At 45.1% G+C, this 15449-nt stretch overlaps 1 protein-coding gene across 1 annotated transcript in view; it reads left to right on the top strand.

Annotated features, from left to right (window-relative positions):
* The first annotated feature begins 598 nt into the window (after positions 1 to 598).
* Positions 599 to 15449, top strand: part of LOC144683570 (tetraspanin-18B-like) — a 136129-nt gene continuing 121278 nt past the window's right edge. The window contains exon 1 of the mRNA XM_078546716.1: positions 599 to 749. The gene's annotated coding sequence lies outside the window, so the exon portion shown is untranslated. The remainder of the gene's footprint in view (positions 750 to 15449) is intronic.

Here is a 15449-nt window from a genome sequence, read left to right as displayed (position 1 = left end):
ATTTTGCAAGTTATTTCAGCTGGGAATGCACTGTAATGCACATGAATGGTACAATATTTCAACCTGCACATTGTTTGTTCCAGGCAAGAAATGTCCGAAGGAACCTAACTCAAGTTTTAACATCGATTCCTGTGGGAACTCATGATTCACTTAAAGTCGTGATTTTCATGAACATAACCACAACTTTAAGTGAGGACTTACTGTAATTCAAATTGTCAATCCATATTATTCATGCTGGGAAAGATCAAGATGACAATCTTAAAACTGACACTGCAGGTAAATGAAGGAAAACTGTGTGTTCAGTTCAATGGTTTGCTATGTATTTTTTGGAATTTGTACATCTTATTCCATCCAGTTTGTGCTAGGCTATAGCATAGCCCAGGGTCAAGAGGTTTTGGAACAGCAATAGTAACGAACTGTGGCCCCGAATGCTCTGTGTAAAGTATTCTGCTTTGTAAAGTGAGCCTGGTGTAATATCACAGCTAAGGAATAGTTGGATTCTGTAGTAATTTCTTTGAGGTTAGAATTGCACTGAATCATTTCCTGTATCACGTGCCTTTCCCACTATCCCAGCAGTGAGCAGGCCAAACAAATCTATTTTATGGCACTGCTTATTTCCCAGATGCTGTTGGAGTCAGTTATGGCACAGATGAGCTCAAACACTGGTGGACTATACAGACAAATTGCGAAGTGCCAAAAGAAACTGGACATACTGCAGGGGTCTGAGCTCAACAGGACCAACTGTGCAGGTAAGTTGTGCTTGTGTTATTCTCATTTACAAGCTGTTGATTGACTGTGCGTTTGTTAACTTTAAACTAGTTGTTGTGTCTGAATGGGGAGCCTGCTGCTGTGGGACATGCAAAGCAGCTCGAGAAAGTAAACTGAAACTTCTCATAGACATCTCCTCAAGACATTCCCTTTTGTCAGGATAACACAGTACAGATGTTTAAGCAAAATTTACTTAAACACTACAACCTAAACCCCTAATTCTTCTAAATCTGTCTCTCCGTGTGTGTATCCTAATGTGACACTAAACAATTCAAGCTCCTGTCACTTTACTTTTCTACATCATTACATTAGATGTGTTCAACTCCAAAGGTTTACAGTTTCAAATCAAGATTCCAGAGGTAAAAGAAGTAATGTTTTAAGGGCTGAGACCAATCGTGAAACAGATGTTAAAGGGACTAGATAGTGAGGACGTTCCAGCTTGAAATAATATTTGCTGTAGCGCATATTTAAATCACTCCGCCCTTGCCAAGTTACACTGGCTCCTGTGCCCCAGACCCTCATCCTCACTTTCAAATCACTCCATGGTCTCACTGCTCTTTACTTCTGCAATCTCCTCCAACTATATAAAATCATAGAATCTTGCAGCACAAAAGGAGGCCATTCAATCCATCATGCCTGTGCTGGCTCTTTCATTCCTTTCGTGCATGTTCTACACCTGCAACTCAATGTTATAGCTCATATCCCATTCTCTCTGGGCTCATTGGCAGTGCTCCATCAATACCCTCTGGGCGGCCGTCCGAGCAAAAGAATGTTTGATGACAAAAACTTCAAACCCTGCATCGAGCTTGTGGCTTACAGGGCTGCAGTGCTACCTGCCCTCCTGTACGCGTCAGAGACATGGATGGACAACGTACAGCAGACACCTTAGATCCCTGGAGAAATATCACCAGAAAAACTCTGCAAATTCAATGGCAGGATTGGCACTCTAATATCAGTATCCTTTCTCAGGCCAACATCCCCAGTATCGAGGTACTGGTTATGGTTAATCAGCTACGTTGGGTGGGCTACATCATCTGCATGCTTGACACAAGACTCTCAAAACAAGCTCTATACTCCGAGCTTCATCACGACAAGCTGTTACCAGGAGGGCAGCGGAAACGTTTCAGGGACGTCCTCAAAGGCTCCCTGAAAAAATACAACACCCCCACCGATTTGTGGGAATCTCTTGCTTGGGAGATCGTCCACACTGGAGAAGAAGCATTCGCGAAGGAGCCGACCATTTCCAACGTCTCTGACAGGCCCAGGTAGAGGCCAAGCACAAACAGCAGACGGAGCGGACCAAAATCCGAGCATCTCACCCACCTGCCTCATCAAACACTACCCCACCTGTGGCAGCGTGTACAGATCCAGCTTTGGACTTTTTAGTCACCTCAGGACCCATAATCTCTCCGACCTTTTGCTTTGTCACCTTCTTCCTTGCTTTCATCAATCAAAAAAAATCACTTCAACCATGCCCCTTCCTAATCCCTCTCTTCCTGTGTGTATTGTCGTCTACCACCTAGCCCACAGCTCTCAAACATCTCCAAGTGTGATGTAGAACTGTAACTTACGACTGTTAACAGTAAGTCAATAGATGAGTTTTGATTAACCTTTCCTTTTGAGGTATTGACTAACCTACTGGGCCAAGATTTGTTGCCAAAATAATGGTGAGCCTAATGTTTATTATTTGTGTGTAGGTGGTACAGCGACTTCAGGTTATGGGCAGATCCCTGGTCAGATGCGAATATCCAAAGGCTGCTGCCGAGTTGTGTCACCCTGCTCTTAGCTTTGTGAAAAAGGCATTTCTTTGCCAAACTCTCCCTTGAAATGCATTGAATGTCATGAAGGTTGCTGTATTTGCACAATAGATACAAACTAAACTCACTGCAGATATCTAGGACCTATGCATAGTACTGTAAGTATCCCTTTAATGATGTGGTAATTGTTAATTACTGTCAATCAACCTCTCTGGAACTGAAAACTAACAGCTACGAGTCTCGTTGCTCTAGATATTTAAGTATTTTGAGGAGATTTTTAAAATTGTCAAATTTAAAGCTTAATTATTTTCTTTCTTTTCCTTCCTTTCTCTTTCTTTTCTCTCGTAACCTGATCTCTCTTTCCCTCTCTTTGTTTCTTTCTCTGTGCCTGATTTAACATTAAATTCACCCTCCTCCTCAGTCCCTCCACTGCTTATTTCCCCACCCATAAATCTCATTGTTTAAGGAGATATGCGATTGGTTGCCCTGTTCACTCAGGTCTCAGGTGCCCTGGTTGCCTCACTGCGATATGATCAGCTCACACTTTCTGCCACCTTGTGGTCAAAAATTAAATTGAGCTGAAGGACACATGGACAAGTCCAACTAACAGCAGATGGCCTGCTGCGGCAAAATCTGGTTTACATCCAGCATTTTCTATTTTTATTTCAGATTTATAGCAATTGTTCTTTTTTTCCTTTTTTGCCTCTTTGATTTATTAACATTAAATAATCTTCTTTGGCCACTAGATGTCAGCAACCCATATTTTGTGAATATTGGATGATAAACTATTTATAGATTGCCGAGTGACTGCTAGAAGCAGGTAGGTGTCATTGCATTAAGGAGGTGTGAAAGTAAGAGCCTCTTTAAATGTACAACCTGCTTCAGCAGTTGAATTAAACAATACAGAAATCCAAATTTAGCAGCGTATTTCACATCATGTCCCCTCCTCCTTATCTACATTCAGAACCTCAGTGATAGAATCCATAGGCACAGGACCAGCTTTCACGTGTTCGCTTATGAGACTTAACTCTATCTTTCCACTACCTCTCTCAACTCATTGGCTGCCAGGCTGCTTGCTCGACATTCAGTGTTTGTTGATTTACAATTTTCTTCAGCTCAAGGTTAGGGAGACTGAAGCCACTGTCTTTAGCTCCCAGCCACAATTCTACTCCCTTGCCACTGATTCCATCCACCCTCTGGGCCACTGAGTCAGGCTGAATAGATCATTTACAAATTGGACTCCCCTCTGGTCTGAACTGAGCTTAAAACCCTGTATCGTCTACAACATAATATACATCCTTCTATCTCTGCAATAGCACCCACTAGCACTCCTACCTCAACCTGTCTGGCATTGAAATCCTTATAACTGCTTTTGTCACCTCCAAGCTTGACTTCCCCAGCAATCTCTGCACTGGCCTCCGACCCCCCACCATCCATTAAACTCTGCCGCACATTCCACTCAGCCTTTGCCCCAAGTCCTTCCTGACCTACCTTTGCCCATCAACACGTTCCATTTAAAATCCTCATCCTATACTTTAAGTTACTCCATGGTTTTGTCCCACCTTTTCTCTGCAATCTCCACAGCTCTATTACCCCTATCCCAAACACGATGGCCCAGATTTTCGCTCCAGGGCCGGGCGGGCAGAGATGGGAGAATTCCTGGCTCCGCAAACCTGACCTTTAAAAACGGCCACCCGCAGGTCAGACTTCCAATCCGGGTGGCGGGTTGGATTAGAATTCAGACCCGCCACCCCCGGAGCACGTGCAGAGGTTGCTGGGTGCAGAGGTTGCCGGGTACAGAGGTTGCCGGGCGCAGAGGTTGCCGGGCGCAGAGGTTGCCGGGCGCAGAGGTTGCCGGGTGCAGAGGTTGCCGGGTGCAGAAGTTGCCGGGTGCAGAGGTGCTGGTTACAGAGGTTGCCGGGTGCAGAGGTTGCTGGGTACAGAGGTTGCCGGGTGCAGAGGTTGCTGGGTGCAGAAGTTGCTGGGTACAGAGGTTGCCGGGTGCAGAGGTTGCTGGGTACAGAGGTTGCCAGGTGCAAAGGTTGCTGGGTGCAGAGGTGGGCTGGGTGGAAGGCCTCTGTGCACCAGGAAAATTTAAAATAAATAATTAAAAAAGGATAAAACACAAAACAGCCCTCCAGCCCTCACTCCCTACCCCCTTCACCCCCATGCGCTCTCTATGTCCCATCCATGCCAACCTATGACATTATGCCCCCCAACCACCTCCCATGGTCCCTCAAACCCACTATGTCAATCCATTCTCCTCTACACACCCCCATAGCCCCTCGTGCCCCCTATGCCAACACATGCCCATCTACCCCATGGACCCTCACACCCCCATGCCCCTCCACCTCCCCAAGATCCTTTATAGCCCCTATGCCAACTTAGTGACAACTCATGTCAACTTATGCCCCCACCCACCACCCTGTACCCTTATCCCCTCCATGTCAGCTCACCTAGTATCCTTTTGCAGTTCCTTGACATTTTTTGACAACTTTGACAGTTCTTTGACAGCTTGACAGTTCCAATGAGTTGGTGCCTAAAACAGTGCATAACCATGTTCACTGTTAACAATCCCAAAGGTGTCCCGGGACCATATCCAGAGGAGTACCTTACCTCTCCAAAGGGATAGCCTGGTATCCAAATGAATCCACCAAGTTCAGGCCTCCTCTCACCTGTTCTACACTGCACTGTCTGGGTTTCACACTCCTAGCCCACCAAAATCCCACTTCAGCAGAGGCACTGTGAACCACACATGCATGAGCCCCGACCGACTCCACTCTTACCCCCACGAAAATGGAACATGCCATGTTCGAGGCAGGGGCACTTAGAATTTTTGGCTATTTCCTGGATTTTTGCTATAACGGAGAACCTCTCCATCGTGGCGAATATCTGGGCCTAATTTTCCCACATGCTTGTCTTTTGCATTTTCCCCTCACTTTGCCCCAACATTGGTAATGCTGATCGGGTCCTACTCTCTTGAATTCCTTTCGTAAACTTTCTTGCATTTCTGCCTTCGTGTGCTTCCTTAAAAACTTGCTCAAAACCCATTTCCTAGGCCAAGCTTACAACCTCCATAATCGCTCTCTTCCTGCTTGGCCTTCCCTTTTCCTCATGACTATTTGAGAAACTCCTTGAGACTATTTTTATGTTCAAAGGCGCACATGACTATGAATAACTGTTGTGAAGGTGAGATATTTTCATTTTGGTAAATTAAATACAAGGAGCTGGATTGATATTAGGCAAACACGTTTCATGAGTAATGCAACTGAACCAGCCACATAAATGCTCTGGCTGCAAGAGCAGGTCAGGGGCTGGGAATTCTGCGGCGAGTAACTCACCCCCTTGACTCCCCAAAGCCTGTCCACCATCTACAAGTCACAAACCAGCGATGGAATACTCTCCACTTGCCTGGATGAGTGCAGATCCAACAACACTCAAGAAGCTCAAAACTATCCAGGAGCAAGCAGCCCACTTGACCGGCATCCCATTCATCACCTTAAGCATTCACTCCCTCCACCACCGGAAGGCAGTGGCAACAATGTGTACATTCTTCAAGATGCACTGCAGCAACTCACCAAGCCTCTTTCGATACCACCTTCCAAACCTGTGACCTTTACCAATTTGAAGGGCAAGGGCAGCAGATGCATGGGAACACCACCACAGCAAGTTCCCCTCCAAGCCACACACCATCATGACTTGGAACTATATTGCCGTTCCTTCACCGTCGCTGAGTTAAAATACTGGAACTCCCTACCTAACAGCGCTGTGGGTGTACCTACGCCACATGGACTGCAGTGGCTCAAGCAATAAATACTGGCCTTGCCAGTGACCACCACATCCCATGACAGAATAAAAGAAATGAAAAGAAAACGGAGGACTTGACATTTGTCAGAGAATGGATGGTTTTTACCTCAGGATGCTTGTTTTAAGAAGTCTGTTCGAATGTATGAAGGGACTGGTAGATTACTCAAGCAGATGTAAATGTTGACATGCCAGTAGCAAAACACGGCAAATATATTGTCCCACCTGGACATGGGTCAATGGGGGTGTCGGGAAACTGCATGGGCAAGAGGGGGGTGGGTATGTGATGTTAAAACCCTCACTGGGCTATTCTCCGAAGTGTCAACGTCAGATTCTTTTCTGTGGACATCCACACTGAAAGGCCCCTGCAAGGAGTAATTCAGCAAAATATGCAATTTGGTGCTAAAATGTGCTTCTCCTGCCATATCATTTCAAAACTATTTCCTGTCTGACTGTTTTGTATGCGATTCTAAAATAGTTACAGATGTTGAAGTGGATGCCAGGTCTTCCAGTCTTGTGATGAGAAATGTATATGCTTTGGAAACTCTTAGGGGAGAGTAAAAACATTCTCGAGGGAAGTGTTCATAATGTTCATTGGCAAACATTCAGAACACACTCATCAAGAAAATTGTTTCTCATTATAAACTTCTCTTAACATGCTCCTTTCTAGCTTTGAAAACAAAAAATATCATTACAGTGTAATACTTACACAAATGCACAGTCATTAACTCAGTACATGGGATTAAGATAATTTCTGTGATCAATTAAGTGTTGTTTTTTAAACTCATTATTCTTCAGCTGTAGCACTGGGTCAATTATTGCCTAGTAACGGATGTTGGACTACCTCAGTTATTCACACAAATTTCAACTGTAATGTGAATGGAAGGGTGGAACTAAGGGAGAGGAGGAGACCTGCTCTGATCACCATGTGTAACAATATTATAAATGTGTTCATAAAGAACATGCTTGTGAAACCATTGAGTGCAAGCAGAGCAGCTCTTCCCTATGGATCAGTACACTATTGAGCTAAATCTAAGATCTGGATTTACTACCAATTCATGGCAGACATTTTGATTTGAGGCTATTTCTAAATAAGCCGTCAGCTTGTACAGGTATCTAAGAACAAAAAATGTTTGGACAAGTTCCGAGAGCTGATTTATATGACTGAGTAGACACGGTGGAGGTTAAATTGAGCCAAGTAGTCTCTGATTATTTGGCCATCTGTGACCACAACAACAACAATCTACATTTATATAGCACCTTTAACATGGTAAAACCTGCCAAGGAACTTCACAGGAGCCTTGTGTCGGGAAGCTGTCACTTCCAGTTTTCAATTAAGCCCAGTGTGGGCAACCCCTTCAAGTCAATTAACATGTTTTAATTACTCAACTAGAGCAACATTGACACTAACTTCTGAATTCACTGTGTGACTGATGGGTTTCCCCAGCTTTCTGAAACATACCAGTGAAAGGAAAGTGAGAACACAGTGGCAATTGAGGGGGTTAATCAATCTCTGGGAAATATGGGACTTCATACTTGGTGCTCACAGCCACTTTCTCAATGGGAAAGGGTTTAGTTCACAGTACTTTTGCTGAGAGTTGACTTTCTGTACTTGTGAGGTTTCTTCCCCAGCTCTATCAGATCAGTTTGGGTGCCGCTGGTTCAGGTTGGACCTTAGATGAAGAGAAAGGTGATCAACAACAGCATGAGCAACAGCCTGCTGGTCACATCTGTACAGGAGAGAGTGGAGCAGCAGAAAAGGCAGTAGCAGAGAGAGGGGTAGCGGAGAGGGGAACGGCAGAGAGGAGAGTGGCAGAGAGGAGAGTGGCAGAGAGGAGAGAGGCAGAGAGGAGAGAGGCAGAGAGGAGAGTGGCAGAGAGGAGAATGGCAGAGAGGAGAGTGGCAGAGAGGAGAGTGGCAGAGAGGAGAGTGGCAGAGAGGAGAGTGGCAGAGAGGAGAGTGGCAGAGAGGAGAGTGGCAGAGAGGAGAGAGGCAGAGAGGAGAGTGGCTGAGAGGTGGGCAACAGAGAAGGAAGTAGCTCAGAGTTGGCCATATCACCCACACAGGGTCTGAGGATCTGCTTTCCCAGCATGTCAGACCATATGTCAGAACATGTCAGTCTATCAGGAGGCACAGGCTATTGTATAAGGTAGTGGCAGCCATTTGCAGCATGCTGGAAGAAGACCCGATGCCAGCTGGACATGGTGCCAAGCTTTATCAATGGCTTTCACTCTAATACCACCACCCTCACCGTTTTAGCTCAACACCATTCCAGGGCTGTGGCAGAGACATTTGAGGGTCTCGCAGTTGGCGGACCACAAATTAATAAGGCAGCTGACTGATAGAATGTTTGCCAAAATCTCCAATGTCACCAGTCAGAATGAGTGGGCCCTGAGGTTTGTGGTTCTGGTTGGCTTCCCGCGGGTGCAAAGTTTATTCAACTGCAGCAATGTGACAATCAGGGCACCTATTGATCCATTGATCACCCAGGAGTATTCGTCAACTGCAAGTGTTTCCACTCCAAAACTGTGTAGCTGGTGTGCAACCACAAGATTCTGTTTGCAGGTGTGAAAAATTCCCGGGCAGCTGCTGTGATGTTTTTGCTTTGTGGCTGTCCACATCCCTGAACTCTTTGCACCTTGGAGCAGAGCTATTGGCTGGCTGCTGGGTGTCAAGGGATACCCACTTCAATCCCTCTCAGAACCCTGAGAAATGGTGCCAAGAGCGATGCATGGAAAGGCATATGACAACCAGATGTGCTATTCAACAACCATCAGCATGCTGAAGATGTGTGTCGGGCGTCTGCACAGTTCTGGATGTGTCCTTCAGTATGCAGCAGCCAGCATCTCCACAGTGTTTGTGGTGTTCAGCGCTCTGCGGAACACTGCACAGCAGCAAGGTTTGGACTTGCGGGAGGAACAAGGTGCAGATCCTTCTCTGAGGATTCTGAGGAGGAAGATGAAGACGAGGAAGAGAAATGGGATGAGGGAATTGCAGCACCAGTGGCTCACATTGCTCTTTGGGATATTAGGGATGCCCTGATTGTTGGTGACATTCACTTAGACCCCACCAGTCACACTGTCAGCACTCTGGCCCCTGAGTCAGAAAGTTGTGGGTTCAAGTCTCACTCTAGGACGCAAGCACAAAAATCAAGGCCCGGATTTTACCCTTGGTGGGTGTGAGTGATCGGCGGGCTCGGGGGGTGGCCAGGAACGGACCGCTCACCACAATCGGCTCTAGACCTTGATTTCACGCTGGCTGGTCAATTAACGGCCAGCTGGCATGAAACGCGTTCTGAAAAGCTCAGCGCTGCTGGGGTGGGGGTGGGGAGACGGTGGGCGACGACATCACCGCGGGTGCGGGTGAGAGCTGCGAGAGAGCTCCCTGAAGGCAAATAGCTGCTTCAGGGAACTGCAGACCTGCAAATAATGAAATAAAGGTGTAAATAGCTGCAAAGAAATGTCCATGCATCACAATCAAGCACCTGAAAGTGTACCTCATAAAAATGCTGTCCCCGGGTATTTCTTTTAATTTTATTTCCTAACAGGGATTTCATCCCGCCCTTGGATGAGGTTTGATGAAAAATGCAAAGGCCGCCTGGCCAAATCTCCCGTCTGCCAACCGTAAAGTTGGACGGGCCACAAAAAATGCAGACAATTCTGCCATTAATGGGCTTAATTGCCCTCTTAATTGTCAGCGGGCGCACTTCTGACCTTTACGAGCGCCCGCTGAGTAAAATATTGCATGAGTGCGCGATAACGTCGGGACACTCACCTGATGACATCTTGAGCAATTTCACGCTCAATCGGGTCAGGCACGCGCCCGCCCGTGAGGCGTAAAATTCTGCCCCAACGCTGATGCTCCAATGTATTACTGAGGGAGCACTGCACTGTTGGAAGTGTTGTCTTTTGGATGAGGTGTTAAACTGAGGCTCTATCTGCATATACAGGTAGGAAGGGAAAGATCCCATGGCACTATTTCGAAGAGGAGCAGGGGAGTTCTCCTAATGTCTTGGCCAATATTTATCCGTCACAAAAAACTGATTATCTAGTCATTATCATGCTTTTTGTGGGATCTTGCCATGCACAATTTGGCTGCTCTGTTTCCTCCATTATAACAGTGGCTACAATTCAAAAGTATTTCCTTGGCTGTAAAACATTTTGAGATGCCTGTTGGTTGTGAAAGGTGCTATATAAATGCTTGCTAAATGCAAGTCTTGCTTCTTCTTTTCCAGCCTGCTTATCTGACAGCATAGTTGACCTCATTCTCACCAACCTGCCTGCCGCAGATGCATCTGTCCGTGACAGTATTGGCAGGAATGACCACCACACAGACCTGTGGAGACGAAGTCCCGTCTTCACATTGAGGATACCCACCATTGTGTTGTGTGGCACTACCACCGTGCTAAATGGGATTTCAAACAGACCTAGCAACTGAAGACTGGGCAACCATGAGGCACTGTGGGCCATCAGCAGCAGCAGAATTGTACTCAAACATAATCTGTAACCTCATGGCCTGGCATATCCCCCACTCTACCATTACCAGATGTGTGCTCAGCTTTTCCACAACTTACTGTTTGACTTCATTCAATGCTGCTTCTATCCTGTCCACAGAACTGATACCGCTCTGACCAATGATATCACAACGATATCCTTTATGACTATAACTGAGGCACTTTATTCGCTCTTGTCCTCCATGCTCTGTCAGCAGTATTAAACATGGATGACTACACTTTCTTCTTCCACCGCCTCTCCTTTGCGATCCACATCAATGGGATTGCTTGCATGCTTTCTCTCCTTCCATTACATCACCTGTGATGGCTTCTCCTCCATATCCTATACGATATCCTTTGAACTTTCCATCCCAGCCCCTTCCTTTTCATCATTTACAAATTGTCCGCTGTAACATTATTCATAGACATGAGATCAGCCTCCACATGTATACTGACAAAACCAAACTCTACCCCCACAACATTAATACTAATCCAGTGACCATCCCCATACTCAGTGATGATCCATTTAATCAGCAATCCCTGGGATACAGCATCTGTGTCCAGCTGAGCAGAGCTTGGAGACAGCTGTGCCCTCTGTCATGGACTCTTCACTGCTAACCCTGCCACCACCATCTCTTGTTCAGTTGTGTGAGTCACATGAACCCAACTATCTGTCCTTTACTGGTCCCACTGAAGTTCGAGTATCTGAGCTGGTGCACAGTCTGCATGAATCCCTTGATGGTGCACCTCAGAAAGAGTGAACTTCTCCCAGGAATAATTGTCCACTGGCTTCTGCTGCACATTTGAAGACCCTGTGGGAGACATGAATTATTACTGGCAGGGCAAGAATTTTGTAAGTACTGATTATGAACATGGTCATATTTCACTTGCTGTTGACATCAAATCAACATGACAGAGTGCCGTATGACGTGTAGCTGCCTGATTTTGATTATGTCACCCAGTAGCTGGGCATGCCAAGACTTTGCTGATCCTGTACCTCATCCTCTGCACTTATGCATTACAGAATAGCTGAAGGGCCACCTCTGGTTCTCTGCTCCTCCCTGATATTCTGTGCTCTCTTCCCCTGCAAGGCAGGAAGGAAATAAAGCTACGATTGAGTGCAATGACTTGTGATCACCTGGTGGGCGGAGAGCATTTGGTTAGGATGACTATGAGGGAGAAGCATGACATTGCACAGAGATGAGAGTGAGTGTCAATGATGGGTGGATAGCTGGGGATGTGAGGAAGTGCCTAGACAGAGAGTGATGGATGCAGTTGCAACCAAGTGAGGAGTGATGTGATGGAATAGGTTTGGAAAGACCAAGTGGGGGAATGGGGTGAAGCAGGTGTTATGACATAGCAGCTGGTAATGGCTGAGTTGTTTAGACCCCAGAGGGAAACTTGAACAGCTGTCATAACCTATATTTTCAATTCGTATGTTTGAGATGCAGCTCTGAATTCAGGAATAAGACCACTGAGCCTCAAGAGATTTTTAATATAAAACTAAATTAAGCATTTATTCATTTAACAAATTAAAATGCATACACATGTCTACAAATTACTATCATAATAACTTTTAAACCAATCCCCAAATTAATCACTCCCAGGTAAATCTTCACCAAGGCAACAATAATCCATAGACTTTAAACAGACACCAGACAAAGCACATTTGACATTATGAATTCAAAATTAGGTTCCTTGCAGTTTGGTTTCCTTGCAGTTTACAGGCTGGTTAGACCTTAAATGCCTCTGACTTGCACACACAAACTCATTTCTGATTATACCTAGCTTCCCCTTTAAATTTAAATTTTCCATTGTATCCTAGGCTTTTAACGTTATATCTTCTAACAATAACATTTTCACCCCAGTAATTTTATTAGTAATATAAACAGTAAGGAGGATAGAAGGTAAAGTGTAAATTAGCATTTGTTGAATAAAGCATTCAAGAGTGAGTAAATTCTTGCACCTATATTACTAACAAATTTAATAAACCCTTTATGAAACCTCATCCCACCCGTGGATGAGGTTTCATGAAAAATGCAAAGGCCGCCTGGGCTCTTCGCCTGCCCGCTAACCTTAAGGTTGGAGGACAGCTCTGTCCAATTGTCTAATTAGATTCTTAATGGCTTTAACAGGCCTTTGACAATTAGGCGGGCATGCAGCTGACTCCAGTGTGCGCCCGCCGTATGAAAGGTCGGAATGAAGCGCGGTGACATCAGGCCCGCCCCCGCACGCCAAACAGAAAATTCTGGCCATAGGCACAGACCCTACTACAAGTCCAATTTAAAAATAATTTCCAATATCATTATAGACATTAATCTCTTCATGACACAGGATTTAAGTGAATGTGCTGCACTTTTGCAAATGTTACCCTGCTTTTTAAGAAAGGAGAGAGAGAGAAAACAGGGAACTATAGGTCAATCAGTCTAGCATCAGTTGTTGGGGAAATGCTGGAATCTATCATTAAAGAAGTCTTAACAATGCACTTAGGAAAGTATAGTATGATTGGAACAAGTCAACTTGGTTGTACTAAAGGCAATTCCTATTTGACAAATTTGTAACAGTTTTTTGAGTGTAGCTAGTAAGGTGGATAAGGGGAAACCAGTAGATGTGGTATACCTGGATTTCTAAAAGGATTCAATAAGGTGCCGCTCAAAAAGTTAATAGCCAAGATAAGTGCACATGGAGTTGGAGGTAATATATTAGCATGGATAGAGGACTGGTTAATAAATAGAAAGCAGAGAGTGGGCATAAATGGGACTTTTTCAAGTGGCAGGCAGTGAACAGTGGAATGCCATAAGGATCAATGCTGGGGCCTCAGCTATTTACAACCTATATTAATGACTTAGATGAAGAGACAGAGAGTAATGTTTCTAAGTTTGCTGATGATACAAAGCTCGGTGCAAAGATAGATTGTGGGGAGGACACAGAGAGGCTGCAATGAGATGTAGAATGGGCATCAAGATGGCAGATGGATTATAATGTAGGGAAGTGTGGAGTTATTCACTTTGGTCAAAAGAATAGAAGAGCTGAATATTTTTTAAAAGGTGAGAGACAGTTGATTACATCTAAGGCTGGGATAGACAGATTTTTAGTTTCTCAAGGAATTTAGGCACGGGGAAGTGGACGGGAAAATGGAGTTGAAGCTCCAGATCAACCATGATCGTATTGACTGGTGTAGCAGGCTTGACGGGTATGGTTTACTCTTGCTCCTATTTCTTGTATTCTTGAGTCACTGGACCCTCCTTCCATGACCCGGATGGTCATAAAAATGCACCTTGCACTGCATTCAGGATCATGGGCACCAGGCTCCTGCTGATCACAAACTGGGTGACTTCCAATCAGACCTTCTTGGTTTCTGCTGCAGCTTTCTTCCCCCCATTGCTGGGGAATAGTATCTTGCACAATAGAAACATAAAATGGTTTCAGCACAGGGGGAAACCATTGGCCTGTCATGGCCATGCTGGCTGTGTAAGAGCTATTCAGCTAGTCCCACTCCCCTGCCTTTTCCCCTGTGGCCTCGCAAATTTTTTCTCTTCAGATAATGATCCAATTCTCTTTTGAAAGCCACGATTGAATCTGCTTCCGCTATTCGTTCATTTGTATTCCAGGTCATACCAACATGCTGCGGAAAGAAAAGACTCCTCAAGTCACCTCTGTTTTTTTGCCAATCGTCTTGAATCTGTGCCCTCTGGTTTTCAATCCTTCTGCTAATGGGAAGAATTTCTCTCTATCTACTCCATCCAGACCCCTCATGATTTTGAACACCTCTATCAAATCTGCTCTCAACCATCTCTTCTCTAAGGAGAACAGTCCCAGCCCTTCCAACCTATTCATGTAACTGACCTTCCTCTGAGGCCTCACAGCTCCCGGCAGCATGTCCAGGAATCATTGAACCAGCCTTTGCATATCTCATTTACATTCTTCACCTTTCTCCTTTCTTCTCCTGAATTACAACACCACCAAATCGCATCTTTGCATTGTCCATCCATTTAAATACTGAATAGGATTGCATCATGTGGGTCCTCATCCTGCCTGCTGCCACTTGATTGGACAGGAAACCTGGAAGTAAAATGGTAATGAGGTGGCTGTGTTAAAAAGCCGCTGATAGGCACACTTAATATATCTCTGGGTCTCCCATACAATATTGGAACATCCTGCCTCCCAGATAAGAACAGAGCCAGAATGACTGAGGATTTGACCAAGTATGAGCTAATTAAATAAAGCCTTTGTGAATTTGTGATGGATAGGCCATGTCTGGTTAATCTAGTTGAATCTTTTTGTGATAACCAGTAGCATAGTTGATAGCAAAATGACAATGGATTTGTCTAAATGGACTTGCAGAAAGCATTAAGGTTTCCAACATACAAGGGATTATTAGCAAAAATGAAAGCACACATAGTTGTAGGTAGCCTTGTGATGTGAATTAGTTATTGGATAGACGGTAGGAGGCAGACAGAATGGATAAAGGAAATGGAGTTTGCTTTGTGGGGTGTAACTGGTGACATTCCCAGAGATCTGTACTGGGGTCTTGCCCTTTCACCATGCACATCAATGAGTTGTATGAATTAAGCAATAGAAAGTTGTACACCCAAGTTTGCAGATGATGCTGAGGTAGGGGGCACAGT

This window comes from Cetorhinus maximus, chromosome 8 (assembly GCF_964194155.1).
Source record: "Cetorhinus maximus chromosome 8, sCetMax3.hap1.1, whole genome shotgun sequence".
NCBI lineage: Eukaryota > Metazoa > Chordata > Chondrichthyes > Lamniformes > Cetorhinidae > Cetorhinus > Cetorhinus maximus.
The sequence above is the reverse complement of the archived record's forward strand: the minus strand, read 5'-3'. Positions and strand labels throughout refer to the sequence as shown.